The sequence below is a fragment of the Triturus cristatus genome, chromosome 3_2, assembly GCF_964204655.1.
Source record: "Triturus cristatus chromosome 3_2, aTriCri1.1, whole genome shotgun sequence".
NCBI lineage: Eukaryota > Metazoa > Chordata > Amphibia > Caudata > Salamandridae > Triturus > Triturus cristatus.
The window spans coordinates 341,616,409-341,633,622 of record NC_140584.1 but is presented as its reverse complement, the minus strand read 5'-3'; the positions used below and the strand labels follow the sequence as shown (position 1 = coordinate 341,633,622).

General features: G+C 41.5%; 1 protein-coding gene across 4 annotated transcripts in view; it reads right to left on the bottom strand.

The window, feature by feature from the left end:
- The window catches only part of RUNX3 (RUNX family transcription factor 3), a 460,239-nt gene that overhangs the window by 254,401 nt on the left and 188,624 nt on the right, over nucleotides 1–17,214 (bottom strand). The window lies entirely within an intron of this gene.

Here is a 17,214-nt window from a genome sequence, read left to right as displayed (position 1 = left end):
TCTTTTTATTAATACACGGACAACGCAATTTGACTAATGTAGGAGCACAAAAGAACTCAAATGGTCTTTTCTCTTCCAGCTAACACAGAACTTAAGAAATTAATGCTAACATCGCCTCCTGAAGGAACCGAAACTCAGCACAAAAAGTTCCATAAATGAGTGAGACAAATTTTAATAATTTTTTCTCGTTTTTTCGCTTCAGATCTACAAACATCAGAACACTGCTTCAGACAAGCTTGGCTGCAACAGTATCGTGAAGCATTGAAAACTAGCAACTTCAGTAAGTTTTTAGATACAAAGTCATGATTGACCAAGCCTATTCAATATAGATATAGGTAAGCAAGTAGCTCTTTCCAACTCTTTCTTTACAGATACAAATAAAAGCCGACATAGTGTGCCGCTAGAAACACATGAAGCGAGCAACAGCTTTCGGTAATTCACTGTGTAAGTACCTTCGATTCAGCAATGTGCGCGTGTAGCGCAGCCCATAATAATTACTCCTAAATAAGTCTAAAAAGCTCAATTTTTTATTGCAGCATTTAAGTCAGAGCAAACTGGTGAAATCCTGAGTAACAACAACCAATAGTTCAGGTATCATGTGTTCTAATTCAGTTGGTTAAAAAATAGTGTTAATTCCTGAGAAGGGCTCAATTACAAATTGCCTTTTTACAACTTTACAGATTGCACCACTTTATTTGCCCTGAAGAAAATCTTTTGATACCTACAGGGATCAGAAACGCGTCGGCATTTTCACTCCATGAGGGTGATTAATATAGCTCAACTGGCATGATAGGGAGATCAATTTTAATTGAGTATCCCATGATGCTTAGAGCTTAATTCCACGGACAAAGGAACTCAACAGTGTCTATAGGAGTTCCTTATATTAATGGTCTGACAAACCATGGTGTAACAACAAATTGATTTATGTGATTATTGTACTCATTGTCCAATTTCATTAATAGTGATAAGTTGTGTTGTTTAGTGATTACATTAACAGTGACAAGTTGTATTGTTTTGAGATTATGTTTTCATTTGATTTGTGATGACTTGTATATTAATTTTTATGTGTGTCGCTTTATGTTCAGGCAAACATTAAATAAAACAAAATGTGTCATTGACTGTCAAAAGCTTTAGCAAAAAGCAGCCAGGATCAAGAAAAATAGGTCTACATTGGCCCATATTCTGCTGAAATAAATAGCAGGAAATAAAATAAGGTGGTCAGATTCCTTTATTTTTTTTAAAAATTGTCCCACGTCCTTTCTGACCATCAAAATTGGACGTAACCCGTTAAGCCCACCATCAGCATTTGACTTACAGGCCCTGAGCACACCTAGTGCACTGTACTAGGGTCTGACAAGTAAATCAAATATGCCAATCATAGAATCACTAATCCATAACAACAATTTACAAAGTGAGCACTTGCACTTTGGCACTGAACAGCAGTGGCAAAGTGCCCAAAACATCTAGACCAGCAAAACGGAGTCCAACACAGAGGAAAAACACAGGAGGCAACAGCAAAAAAATGGAAGGAAGACCCACGCCAATGATGTCAGGTCTAACAGGGGCTAAGGGCCTTATTAGAAGTTTGGCGGTCCCGTGGACCGCCATATCAGCAGTGGCAGTCTGAGCGTGGAGAGCCCGTAGGTCTAACCTCTGTATGATGAGTTGGGCAGATTGCGTGTGCAAAGACTGCAGATGCACCGCTGGGACCGCCAGCAGACTGCCGACTGGCGGGTTCGTGGTAGGGGTAAGGCACCGCCATAAGATGGTACAGGGGAGCAGCACCGCTTTCCGTATTGCGAGTTGCCTTTTCCATGAGCTGACCATGGCGGTGGGACCGCCAGCTTCAAGGTGGTGGTGACGAAGGATTTGGGGTGCATACTCATACCTTTTTCGTTCTTCCAGGCAGAGCTCAACGTGGATCCCTTTCTCCAGGTCCCCCTTCTGAGCAGGATCTTCACCCCGAGGAATACGACTCCTTTTCCGAAGATCTGCAGGTGAGTCCTTTTTGTTCCATATACCCATTGTCAGGACTGCCCACATATAGCACAACGACAATGGGTACATGATATTTTTCCACTTGTATCATACATATGTGTGCATCAGACACATATGCAGTCGAAATGCGCACACAGGCATCAATATATTTGGTAAAAGTACTCACCACCACCCCAAGATATCCGCATTCAGACTGCTGGTACCGTGGCCAACTCGCAATATGGCGGTTTTAGGGACGGGCAGTGCTGTAGATTACTGGCGGGGGCGGATGTGGTTCACTGGCATTCGGACTGCCAAACTCATAAGAAGGCCCTAAATGGTTTGTGAAAAGGAAGGTGCTAGATCATGCAAACATTAGAAAGTCAGGCTAAAAAACCTGGCGTCAAACAATTTGCAGACCAGATGCCACCAACAAAGACTTCTCTGTAGAGAGGCCTCAGAACACCTTTTAGTCATCCCAAATAGCAAATGAATAGCCACATTCTGACTATCTTCATTTGTCTAACTTGACAAGTTGTCAGTACAGCAGAAATGGCATTTAAACAATAATGTTTTGAATTTGTAAAGGATGCTTCCACAAGTTTATGTCGTTCCCTAGGCAAGAAGATAATTGCTATATTTAATACTCTAATTGCAGTCAATGCTCATTGTTTGATGCAATTTGAAGAAAATAACCTTTCAAGATAACTGCCCCCTAAACTCGGTCCCTGTTTCTTTTTTGTGGTTAAATTAGCTACAAAATTCTTATACTTGTGAATTCCACATTTCTCTTTGTAAATTTTTTTTTCTCCATTTTTTGTTTATTTTATGGTTAAGACGGTTCCACATTCCTTTCCCTTGCTATAATAGTTTGGAATTTCTTGCCCCATCAATGGTAGTTCCATGGTACTTTTCTTTGTGGTTAGGGTATATTCATATCTCTCTTCCGAGTGGTGTAGCTAGATTTTAGACCACCTGGGGCGGTCCCAGCATTTGCCGCGTTGGGGGTTAGGGGTGCTACGGAATCCACGGATTTCTGCCTGCCAGCGCGGCGGTCACACTGAAGAGGCGAGAGGAGGAGTTGCTGCGATTGACGCCAACAGACGGAAGGAAGGATCTGGGGAGAGGACGCTGCTCCAAAGCTCGTGCCGCCCAGGACAGAACATCCCTCCCGCCCTCACTTGCTACGCCACTGTCTTTTCCTGGTTAAGATTGTTTCATATTTCTCTTCCTTGTTAAGATAGTCTCATGTTTTCCTTTCTAGTTGAAGTAGTCCCACATTTCTCTTCATTTCCTGCCTATGATAGTTCCACATTTCTCTTACTCTTACTTCTTATGCTCATCTCATATTTCCTTCATCGTTAACATGAAGCTATATTATCCAGGAAGAGAAATACGGACATTTTCGTATTTCTCTTTGTTAATGCGATAGCTTGAATTTGTCTCCTGGGTTTTTTAAAATCATTTTTTATTTGTGCATTTATACAGGATTTATACAAGATGTCACAACTGAGTCAAATAGCATTGAACGTTGCATAGTAACAGTGTGATGTTATCAGCAGAGAAATAATCATGGAACACCATTAGTAAAAAATCTTTTTTATGAGTTAAAACCTAGAACCCAGGAAATGATCCCTAGACAACACATACTTCCAGCAGGTGATAGCCTCTAGTGATGGTACATCAAACCAACCGAAACACAAAAAATACTGCAAAACCAGGCAATAATCATAACTTATAATTACAAAATGCCAGGGAAGAAATCATGGTGGGTGAGTATCGCCTTTGGTACTAGCTTTAAATTCCTCCACCAAAGCCTCCATTGCCTGCCTGTTCTATGAAATATTTCCTCAGAGTGGACAGCTCCTTTCTGTGCAACAGAGTACTTTCAGAATGAAACTAAGAGATCAATACGTTGCTCCATGTTTCAGTAGTTGGGGAAAGTGAGCTCTAACAGTGGATCATAACATTGCACTTTGCCAGAAGTAGAGCCAGATCAATCAGTAGAAGAGGCCTTCTCCAGTTTAATGTGAGGAAATAAGCCAGTGGCAGAACGAAACTTGAGGACCGACCCCTGCAAAGTACATGGAAAGCCCCCCTCCAGCCTGAGTCAGGAGCTCTCAGGCCAGGTTACTGTGCTGAGGGGGCCCTCTGGAGCTCTGGCAACCCGCACTGCAGGGGATGTGGGGGCCTTTGTTACGCCACAGAAATAAGCCCAGCAAAACCATCTCAAGGGGAGTTTGTTAGCAAGCAGTCTGTGAAGATCGTCAGCAATTTAAGAACACCCACCCAAAATGGGAGGAGAGGAGGGCAGGACCAACGCATATGCAGCAAGTCAGTGTTCCAAAGCTTACAGAGAGGACATTTAGCGTCTGCTCCTGGGTATATTTTATTAATACAAGCAGCTTCGAGGTAGGCTTGTTTCAATACTATTGAATCGGATTTACTCAAACGGGCACCATGAGATACCTTGTGTGGGTATTCCAATACCCTACTCCATTCAGTGCCATGCAATGGTCTAGCCAGGTCTGAATTCTAAGCATCGCACAGAGAGGCCCTGAAGTGGCTGCAGAAAAGCCCTATAGAACAATTTAATTAATTTACCGCCAGTCCTCCTGGTGTAAATCACATTATATATCTTGTGTGGAGTTTGTGCAAAGTGGCATGTGTGCAATAAATTGCTTAGCGCTTTCTTAATATGTTTGTAAGCGACAAACTGATCTGGAGAAAGGCTATAATTTGTTACAAATACTGGAAAATCAAGTAACTCACCTTTGACAAAAATACCAACTAGTGTTAACAAATCTGAAGTTGCCCACAAACAGAGCTGTTCAGAGAGTAACCACTCTGATTGAGTGCGAAGGCCAAGTAGGCGGATAGCAGCAGGTGCATAAGGGGACGCACCCCTAGTAAGCACTCGGGTTCTATTAAGACAGGACAGAGCAGTTTGGAAACAGTGCTAGGAAGTGCAATGGGAGTGCTTGGAAGGGAATAAAGTAAAATGTAATAAAACATCTTTAAAATTAGTGAGGGTGAACCCTGTTTTAGGCCGGGAATGCCCCACCTGCCAGCGGGCCACCCAGTGAAGCTTAGAAGCCAAATTATATTGGTCAATAATTGCGGCAGCATCACTACAATCTTTATCAACAACACACTGCCCATTACCGACAATGGAAGGGAGGACTAAAATGTAACTTGGCTGTGGAGAGGCCGAACCGCTCTCCCAAATTACCATCCTGCAAATCTTTGGGGAGTGGTAGATATTGATTCCCAAATATCTAAATGTGATTGGTTCATGCTGCAATCTGGGGTCTAGCTGTACATTAAAGGATAGCTCATAGCTCTGCCTCAGGGGAAAAATACAGGATTTGACCTAATTCAACCTGATGCGTGAGATTGAAACCTTTTGATCATCATGTATTAAATAAGGAAGCTCTGACAGTAAACAACAAGCCAAAATCCTAGCTAAAATCTCATACTTTGTATCCAGAATGGGCAATAAGAAGCCATGTCAGACGGATCTTTATGCATTGTGGGATTAATAGTTTCATTTAAGGTAGCCGGAAGAGAGCCCAGCTCGAAAGAGGCTTCTTCGAGAGCAGCTAATCTCAGAGGCAATTGTTGAGCAAATAAACAGTAAGACTTTTTTTCCTGGTTAATGTAGTTTAATTTCTCTTTTCCTGGTTAACATTGTTTTATAGCTGTCTACTCTCTAGATTAAAGATTTAACCCAGGGATGTGAATGCTCTGATTTTGGATTTCCCAAAATCCTCAAGTTCTAGTAATTACTGGGCATTGCCCCAATATTAATTTTTGGTAAGATTGACCTGTTGAAATGTACCTGTGGGCTACAGATTTTGACACACCTGTTAATTACAGGGTGCATTGAATGAAGAATGCTTAGCTTGTAATAAATATTACTGAACCCTGCGCCAACAATGGTTGGCGCAAGGTTCGCAATTTTAAAGGCCACTTGTAATAAGGGCTTCTAGTGAGCCTATTGTAATGTCAGCTCACTTTATAAGCAGCAGCTATGATGGAGGAGCATCACCCCTTCAACAATGGCAGGAAAGGTCAAATAAATCGACACTCATGTTATTTTGCCCACTCGCCACTTGTCCTATACACCAACCACTACTGCACATTATACTAAATTAATGTAGATTGGATAAAGGTACCAAATCACTGTAGTTTCCAATAAGAAACGATGGCTGAAAATACAGTCACAGATTCACAAAGCTGGAAAAAAATCTCAATGTATAGATACAGATATTACATATGAATCACAGACCTAGACTCACTTTCTGTGTGTGCAGTTAAGAAGGATCTGTGTGTGCCGGGGTCACACTTCATGATTCAGATCAGAAAAGAGGACATTCTGAAGGGGTGACAGAGGAGGAGTCAAGGAAATTCAATGCAAATGGGGTGCACACCCACAGTCATAACTTTGAGCAGATGTGCAAATTAATTTGGAACACATATCTGCACATATAACTCACACCTAAACAGTCTATGCAAAAACGGTGCATAAAATGAGAGAAAGATCGTTAAAGTGCATCACTATGTAAAGTTTTCACAGGAATGCTTGGAGCAGGGAGGCACTTAGTGGGCACATATTTACACTGAAGCAGTATAATGGCAGCGTTAAATAAATATAACTATCCCGCTAAGCCTAGGCAAGTGTATTGCATGTGATACATGCGATATGCACACAATGAGTTAGGATAAGAACACTAAGGTCCCGATTACGATGTCGACCGGACCTGAGTCCATCCGTAAACTTTGGGATCTAGGACTGAACGACCTCCTGTCGTCGGTCCCAAACCAGCAATTAGGATGTGAGCAAACACTGTTCGGTTGCATTCCTATTCTTTACAATGACCAAAATGCATGCTCTCATTGTAAAGAGCTGAGGTGCAGTTCATCCCTGCACCCAAGAGGGATCAACCTGGGGGCACCATAAGTGCCCCCTAGGCCGCGATCTGGCAGCATTGCACCCATGGGATCCCTGCTGGAGCCCCCAAATTGGGATAACCACAGCCTTTTTGTGTTGGAAAGGCCGGCCCATAAAGGATGTGGAAAACTGCCATCATAATCCCTCAGGTGGAAAGACCCGCCCAAGGGATTACTGGAGGCTTTCCGATGGCAGACGGCCACTCCGAGCCCACCGGAGGCCATTCAGAAATCTGGTTTGGATTCCTTTCCGACCAACCCCATTAAATGGGTTGGTCAGAAAGGAATCCGAACAGCCAATTACGATGCTGTAGAACTGACTCTGACCAAGGATCGGAGCTATTTCCTACTGCATCGTAATCAGACACTTTGTAGGCAATTTCTGTAAACCTCGTATTTAGCTGTGCATACTTTACACCATGCCTAGAATGCACAGAAATATCAAGAACATTCTTAAACAAGCATTATGCATACATGTAAGCTTTCCATGCTCCTCTTTACTTTTTCCATCCCCACACAAGTCTGCCCAGTGGTGTTATCTCGCAATCCTTCCTGTTTCCCCCACTTGCTGGTACAAGAATCCTTTCCCTCACGCACAAGTATTCGACGTGATGCTCACAATTTATGTGGATTTTATTTAACCCAGTGACCACACACCTCTAAATTGTTGTCTGCACTATCCTTCCACAGTTTCTCAATCACAAGCACCCTGTATCAGCCTTTATCCAAGTGGCAGTTTCTCCATAATGACGGAGGAGCATCGCCCCACTGCAGAATGAAAAATAAAATGATAAAAAAACAATTCTATTATAGTTTAATTTTTCAATGACAGTCAATGCTGCTGAGTCTAGGGCGGGCCATGCAATCCTCTCTTGACAGTGCAAGGACTGGGAGGAGGAGTGGAGGGCACATGTAAGTGCGCATGTCAGTTTTACCGGCCATCTTAGCCCGGCCAAACAGACATGTGCACAAGGAATTTCTCCACCCCAGTTGTAGTGAACAGCTGGGTGGAGAAATCGCACAGGCTCCCAGCCCCTTAGTGAGCCCCTAACCAGTTAGCTCAGACCAATCCAGGCGCTGCTCTCACAGCATGAGAGCAGCGTCTGGATTAGGTAGGGAGTCTCAGAGCCTGTGCTGGCCCAGGAACTTCCGAAAGAGAGGAGCACCAAGGTTGCCAGCAGCAAGAGAAGTAGCTAAGTGCTTTTTTAAAATTATTTGCCCTGCGCTCCCCAACACTTTATTTTGGCAGCAGCCACATTCTTCACCAGCATCACTTATCGATCACTGGTGCTGGAGCAATTTTCAGACTGGGGGGGCCGGGGCCATCTACATCACCTGAATTGAATGCCTGGATTGTCCCGGCCAAGCTATCTGATATGTATTTTGAGATATTCACACTTTATTCTGTAAAGCAAGCACATGCCTGTAATTTTATAAGTGTTTAAACATCTTTAGAATACTAAGGCCTTCTAATTTCACCTTTACCGCAGCAAATAGTGTCACTAGCTAAATTACAAAATACCCTAAATATGCAGTCAGAGAAAGGTATAGTAAACACAGTGTAAAAAGTGCATTATTATTTGAGATAGGCAGCCACCCACCTAAAGGAATAATAACACTAACAGGGTGAACCCCAAAGTCACTAAATTAACCTGAGCTCAACCCCCTGGTAGCTATGGCATAGTGCAGATATGCTTCACTTAGGGCTATAGGTCAATTATGTATGCAGTACCCCAAACAGTGATAAAGTCAAAACCCCAAACAATGAAAATCCCAAGCTGAATGAGGACGATAGAGCACATTTTAATAAAATGAATGACACTAAAAAGATACAAATCCAATAAGGGGCACCAGAGAAATGAATTTTTAAAGATGCGAGTGAAAATAGCTCCAAAAAGCACTTAGCGCCAATGATAATCTATGGAAGTAGTAGAAGGGGACCTCTGCAGGATGTCACATGGACTGCCATGTAACGCAGGTCAGCTACACCTAGTGGGTTCATCCTGGTCAAAGATTTTACTGTTTGACTGAGTCTTTGCATGGTAATAAAAATCCTCCAATTTGACAAGACTGAAGGTGCATCAAAATCCGACACCTTTGATGTAAGTTCACGCTGTTGGTCCTGGAAGTCTTGGATGTCCAAAAATGTCCCAAGTCCCAAATTTTCAGTTTCAAGAGTATCCCTCCTTGTTACTCTTAAGAGCTCTGAAGATGTTGGGCACAGTGCTCAGGGGCCTAGACTCAGTCCAGCAATGGCCACCAGCAAGGTCCAGCCAAGGTCCAGTTGGTACTGGTCAACTGGTCTCATCAGGAAAATGGCTTATTGCAGCTTGTAGTCTTCCTGTAGCTTCACATGAGGTAAGTCAACTGACCCTCGGAGTACACTTTGTCCCGGGGACAAGATGGAGAAGCCCCTTCAGGGCTCCTTTTAGGTCCCAGTCAGCAGGTCCTGTCCTCTTCTGATTTTCCGCTGGTCCAGAAAGTGTTTTGGGGAGGGTTCATTGGGGTGCCACATTTATGGTGCGTACTAGCCAATGGGGGGGGGGAGGGAGGGTAACTACTGGACATTCCCTAACCAATCAGGAAAAAGATCTCAAGGACCACCGTCCCCACATTTGCAGCACATCCTGTTTGCCTTACTGCTAATGTTCTCACATTGTACAATTCTCAGGGAAATCTAGGATTGGATAGACCCTCTGCCCTTGCTTGGAGGGAGCTTGTGTGCTACTCACGGGTGTTTAAGGAAATGAGCAGTCCCCTCCCCTGTGTTCATTCAAAATTAGTTCTGGGGGAGATTCCCTCTCACTGGGTTTGAAGCTAGTTGGTATGTGTGATCTTGGGGACAAAGACTTTCCCTTCTTCATATTTTCCCTTACACTAAACTATAAATGGACAGGCTTCACCTCTGTCCCTTTCAAGCCGATGAAGTTTCTGGGCCCATCCCAACTGTCTTTCCTGAGATTATAGAGACCACATGCCCCACACCCAGTCCATTATTTAACCAGGCTTAAACCATTGTTCTCCTCTAGGAGCAGTTTTCAAACCTCATTAAGGTCAAGTACTGGCCGGGCAGCTGCTGGCAGAGTGATACAAATTAGCTCAGAGGGGCTTCAAGCACTGAAAAGGTAACTTTCTAAAATTGAATTTCCCTGAATATTTATAAAAAAAATCCAGCTTTATCAATTAATTTGACTTTCATCAATAGGAAATATACTTTGAATCACTATTTTTTCTTTGATTGCTAAATAATACTGTATATAGCCAGGATGAATATAATATCCGGTCATATAGAATTGTGAAATCACGGATATATTCTTTCCAGTAAAGTTTTGTTTCGCTTTTGGGGGGAAAAAACAAGTCCGTTTTCGATTTTTATCAACGCTACACATCATTACAGTGAGACGCGTTAGCAATGTTACGTAAGGGGGTGTGTCTATGTCTGAAACAAGCTTAAATAGAAGTTAAACGCATACGGGAATTCATTACGGACGTGACGAGTACCAGCGGTATGCCCGGTTCGTAGGAATAGAGGTGAGAACGTAGTTTTAATCTGCCATATGTTCCTTAGCAGTGAGGCCCGCGATTCACGAGGATCACTGGCATTACGCTGGAAACATATGAATTTAGCGGATACGGAAGGAATATTTATGCTGGCGATGAGTGTTAAAATGGGTGGCCAATCCAGCTAGTATTGTAGTCACTATAAGTTAGTTAAATGTGAGGATTTGATGTGGTACCCTAACCTTTTAGTCCCTCACTAGTAACTCTTGGAATTAAAGTAGGCTGTAAACACTAGATTGGGAGAAGATGAGGACCCGTTACGTTCAACGAGTAAATGATGGAACGTTGAAGAATGTGATAGAATGGGCAGATAACTTGAGTTAATAGTAGTGTTATCAATAGCAAGGGAATGGGAAGATATAAGTAATAACCATCATCACAATCATCGTTTGTGGGATTTCAACCTCTTTTGACTTGGAAAGTATGTATAGATGTAGGTTTATGACCATACCATACTTAGAAATATTGCAGAGAGATGATAAAAAGCCACAATAAAGTGATTCGATTAAAGAAAATAGGCTTCATGTGATTATTAATGGTATATATAAACAAGTAAAACATTTCTATATATTCCCTACAGCCACGAACAAGATACCTGACTGTGAGATAGACTGATACTCGCCAGTGGAAACAAATTCTTAATAAATAATAACTGGGTCCGACCATTAACATATTGCTGGATTGATACAGCTTATTGGAGTAAATTTTAGTTTAGACGGTCCTGAGTGAACAATAGCAAACAAAGTTTGAAGGTGCTAAATTTTATAGACAAAAATTAATGAACTAAAAGTGATTCAATTTATATATTTTAGATTGAATAAGGATGCTAGACCTATGAAGACTGATTAACTAACCATTTGTATGCTATATAGAGACCTGAGAGGTAAAAGGTCTTTATATATAAAAAATCTTTTTAAAAATAAAGAAGGAAGAAAAAAGATTGTCTTATATGACGATAGAATACAATGTATTAGAAGTGACATGTGTCCTCTAATTTTTAGAAATTCAAGAAGATTATTGCTAAAACATTGATGATTATTGGGAAACGTTACGAAATTCAGCTTCCGAGTGCAGTTTTGCACCGGTAAGTGTAAACTACAATTGAACTATGATTGAATTGAAAGATTAAGTGGGAGTAGGGTTAAATGAGTGGACTATGTTCCGTATGTCTGACAGTGAGGGTTGATGCACTTATAAATGGTGGAAAAACAATTGGGTTATATATATATATATATATATATATATATATATATATATATATTTTGATAAGTTGGAATAGAAGATGTAAGATAGAGATGTCCAACAGGCCTGATATAACTATTGACAAATTATCGTTAGGATGCAATATAGAATTGATTTAAATGTATTTACATTTTTGATATATATGTTGATTCGTTTTGTTCATTGTTTTACTTATAGGTCTGTTATGCAACAGATCTTTGGTTTTAATCATATCATATAAGGAGAACAAATGAATTGTCCTGAAGAAGGTGGTTTCAATATAAATATACCACCGAAACATGTCGACGCCTAACTAAATGATGTTAAATTGGGCAGCAGTCAGCATCAAATTATAGACAGGAAAAGTATATTCGTGCTATATGCTGTATATGAACTAAGCCTAATTAACATAGGAATGACATAGTGTATTGTCTTCATTTTTCTCCTTGCCAAATGTAAATTGGTTTTATTTGTTTTTATGTAATAAGGTATTTTTGTATTATGAATGTTTTGTGAATGTTATTGAAATGTATTGATTAACAAATCAGCAGAATAAATCCATCAAATTTGCCATTTATAAGTGCCTCACTTGTATGTATTTAGAAGTTACTGGGATGAATGATAAGAATAGTGTGAACAATTGAAGTTGTCTCCTATCCAAAGCAAACTCGTTTTTTAACTTTATGGTTTTGGGTTCTCCATTCCTTTGGATTTAAGAGCCCCATCTCCTTGAGATTCAAGGCAATGCTTTTTAAATAAGGCAGTTTTTTCTTTTCAAATGCAGCGGAAAACAGGATGCATTACAAAAAGAAAAATGAAACATTTCTGTTTCATTTTTTAAGAGTACTCAGTGGTCCGTAGGACCACTGCCTACTCTCAGAAAATATTTTCGCTGTCAGTTTAAAAGGGGAAGGGGTCTCCTGGGGACCCCTTCCCGTTTGTGAGTGGCTTACCACCTTTTTAAAATGGGTGGTAAACTGTGAGTGTTTTGTGACCGGAATTGCGGTTGCAAAGCAATTGTACATCGAAGTGCGACTCGCTATAAGGAAGGTACGTCCTTGGCATGCCCCTTCCTAATAGCGAGTCGCAAACCCTATTTTGCGAGTCGGTAATAGGGTTTTTGGGGTCGCAAATGGGCCGTTTTCTGTTTGCGACCGCAAAAAACGATCGTACATCTGGCCCCTAGTCATTAGAGGAACATGCCAACTTTAAATTCGTGCATGTCGCACTTTTAAATATGCGGTGCATTTCCTTGTGGGCAACAAGGGGGTGACAAAGTTTAAAAGCAGGGTTACTGCCTGTCACAAATGGGTTTTTGACAGGTTTGAAAGCAGTTTATTAGGCTGCTGCAGTCAGGCTACATATAATAGGATTTAAGCCATGCTATAACAGCCAACTTCATGGATGGCACAATAGGTGCTGCAGTTCACATGTGACATTTACCTTGCAGGTCCTGGGTGCATGTTCTACATGATACACTAGAGGCATATAAGCAAGTTAAATCTAATAATCAGAGATAAGCTATTTTAATTATGTATAAAAGGGGAGCACAAGGAATTTACTCCTGTTTAGTAGGGGTAAAGTGCACAGAGTTCTAATAACAGCAATGTTAACAGTGCTAATCGCACTTTCGCAAACACATTTCATCATCATAAGTCATCTTGTACCTAAACGCAAAGCAAAATGCTTCAAAACTAATAGGCATCTTTATTGATAATTCTTTATCTAAACTTCATCAAGGATATATGGGGGTGCTGCAGTATCCACTCCACCTCAACTTTGGGTGTCACTTTCATTGATACTTGGTCTCTGACATAAGCTTTGTCCAGAAGGGGATCACTCCCCACCGGAGCTGAATTTATTTTCTTTAAGTGATGCGCAGGGGCCCAAAGTATTTCTTAGGAACCGACCACTGGTGAATGAATGTCAAAGTTGCTGAATATCAAGACAGGTAAACTTGATTTCTTCTTATACTTCTTTGCTCCACCACCCTAAATTTCCTTCTATGTATACGTCTTTTCTCCCTTTGTCACTGTATTCCTGCATTTCTCTTCCTTTTCTTCCCCTTTTCTGCCTTTATCTTTCCTGCTCAGGGTCAAGGTCTGATGATGAAAAAGTAGTCCCAGTCGCCAGAAAGGTGCAGCAACAGGCAGGCACTGGTGTGTTGAATCATAAAGAAACCTATTGAAAGACTTGTCTTAAAGGGAAATATTTCACAGTTCGCAGGCTTCCCCGGTCCATGAGTGAATAGCTTATTAAGTCGGTGTTTTTCTGTTCACTCTGATATTGCAAACTAGATGTAGCTCGAGAATGCCACGAAACAACTTTGGATGAGAAACTCACATAACGTTTTGGGAAACTTTAGAACTCTGGAGCTGAAAAGTCCTTATGACTGTACCTCAATTGGTTCATAAAAACATGTGCACCTCTGTTTTGTTTTTATTATCGAATTGCTATTGAAACCTAATATATTCTTCAATGTAATTATTTTTAATGTTTATGTGGGAGATAAACTCTGTCAATTTTCGAGTACCATGATATTTGGTGTGCACAGATTAGTTTTTAATTGCGAAGAAAATAAATTTTATGCACGCAAAAAAAACTACACAATGAAACACAGCTTCAAAATTGGATAACTTTCCACAGATGCTTGTTGCAATTTGCCTGAGAAAACGTATTGGCTTATTTATGAGAGCCCTGCGTCACTTTTGCACTAGGTAGAGTGGCACATGTGCTCTCATTCCAATTGATGAACCCATGCAAAATCACCCTGCATGGCTTTGAGTAGCCTCATATATCATGAATAAGGTGACGTGCTCAAATCTCTGCATCTCCTTATTTTGTGCCCAGGAGGTGTACCTTGGGCAGTGTGGAAGACTTCCCCACGCAACACCCATGGAATTTGAAGCTGCCCCAGATTTACAAAGTGATATAAACCCGGGGAAGTGCCATTCCATACACCTACCGAGGTGAGGAATAACGAGGAGAAATGTGTTTATTTCTCCCTGTTTTTTCCTCTTTCCATGTGTGCTGCTACAAGCACACATGGAAAGAGGAAAACGCCTCTTAGGATTATTTTTGTGCAGGAAGGTGCCCCTTCGTGCAGAAAAACAATCCTACATGCAACGGAGGCACGCTTGCACCATGGTGCATGGGTGCCTACGGTGGCGCTAGTCTGCCGAAACAAAGCCAGCACAGGGAGAAAGGACAACAATGCACGTATTGCTAAAATATGGTGCATTCCTGCCCTTTCACTTTGGCTTAGGGCCTTGCTGCACTGCCCGACCACAAAATCCCATAAATAAGCCCCTTAGTATATGTTTTAGCAATCATGCCAGTGGATTTTACATCTCACTGTTGCTACATGCATGCCTGATGTAGGCCCAGGTGAGGCGAATTTATTCCAGACTTTTAAACCAACCACTTGCTATGAAAAGGTACTCTCTTTAGATAGGATGCCTGAACATTTATCTCACGCTGACACACAAAGATTTCCATAAGAAAGGCCCTGAATGTTTGATGCATCGATTCAGTCACTATCATCCAAATAGATCGCCCAGATCCTCTAACCAGCTCCTTCTTAATTTTCCTAAAGTTTTGATGACTAGAAAGGGGGGACGCTCTTCTTCCTTCCTTGCTGCCAGCGGGTGAGATAAGTTACCATTTTCACTCAGTGTCATTGCTTCTGGACCTTGCTTTAAAAAAATAGCTGAAACCTGGGTATTTCAAGCCATTTATCAACACTGTGTCTGCTTTAGCTTCTGCCCTTGCTGAAAGCTGTTGTGCTATAGGAATGTTTCATTTATTTATTCGTTATGTGGATATCCCGAAAATCTGGCATGGATCCGGTATTCTTGGGCCTACATTGGACACTCGAGTACTAAAACTTAAAAAGTCATACAAATAAGACACAAGCACACAGACTTGCTCGTGCTCTCGTGCATCCACTGTACTTGTTGAAAGAATTGGTGAATTTGTGAGTCTTACCCAGCTACTGGTGTATGTTCTATGACTGTTTCTGTCACAAACGCTACCCCACCAACGTGGCACACCTAAACAAACGAAATTGTTTGGGCCTCATTGGAGCAGTTAATGCCCTGTAACAACAAAGCGTTGACGATCACATGTTATATGTTGTAAAAAAAAACAATAAAAAGTACATTGCAATAAAAAAAAAAATAAGTACAAAGAAATAAAAATAATTAAATGAAAATTGAATTGTGACATATTTACTCCAACAGAAGGGACCAGAATATTTGGAGCCAGGCACTTGTCAAGGGTGTTAGGAGTAACCTCCTTCCTTACGCAAGGCCTCATTCCATGTGCCCCGGTAATTCCATGGGAGCCCTGAACAGGAGTTATTGACCCCATATGGGTTTCAAGTTTCCTTCACCTGGGGGCTCCCACTACTGAAAGCAGCTGAAATCTCCTGGTGAGACTCTGGGAAGGGATTCAGGAACTGGCGTGGAAAGACCAATACCCAGATGTTATTCTCCAAAGACACGTACTGGGGAGTATTCCAGGTGCGGCTGGCACAGGTAAGAATGGTGGGCGGCAGGTGGACAAATGACGGAATACTTCAATTTAAATACAAAAATAAATACAACTACTTACCTTGTGCTCGCCGACTCTGCGATAGGGCGAGCGCAAGGTAAGTGGTTTTATTAATAATTTAATTTTACCTATTCTGTCATCTGTTGGCTTTATGACCCACCCCGCCCTGCCCCCCACCACTCTTACTGTAGTGTTACCCCTCACCTCCTGCTCGGGGTGACTGACGCCCTCTCCATCAGTAACTCCGGTGGTGAGGGGGTATATTGCTGAATTCTGCCCAACTTGTTATCCCTCCTTAACCCTGCTATTTGTTAAAAAAATTAAATACAATTTCGACCTCTTGCAATTATTTCAAATCTTTCACTTTGAGAAATGCAAATTATCGAACATTAGTTTTCTAATTATTTGGTACATTATTGTTCGATTTACCCCCAAATTGGAACACCCCCCGTACATTTCATTCTACATTTCAGTATATTTTAATATTCACAAAAACACGTCAAGGAAATAAAATTTGCTAATCGAACCAGATCAGTTAACACAACTAATACACTCATTTACTTGTTTGTAAATTGTGGGTGCAAAAGCACCCTGGCGCAAATAGCTTTTTCAACAGCCATCGGGGTGCTATTTGTAACCCATTAACACGTTTTTGCAAAAATATGGATTCATATTCCCAAAAGGGCTTCGTATACATTTCGTGCGCATGTGTGCATCTCACAGCCTCAAACTGCTATTTAAAAGCACCTGAACAATAGTGAGCGTTTGCTGCTAAACAACGCTAGTCAGAGTCTCCTTAAGGCATGGGCACAGCGATAATTGCCCAGGGCAATCACCTTCCAAAGGGCCGCGGCTGTGGGGGGGAGTGAACTTCCTCTCAATTTGATCTCTGTCTATTCTATTTCTCCATCTAAACTCTCTGCCTACTGCTACCACTGACAGTATCTT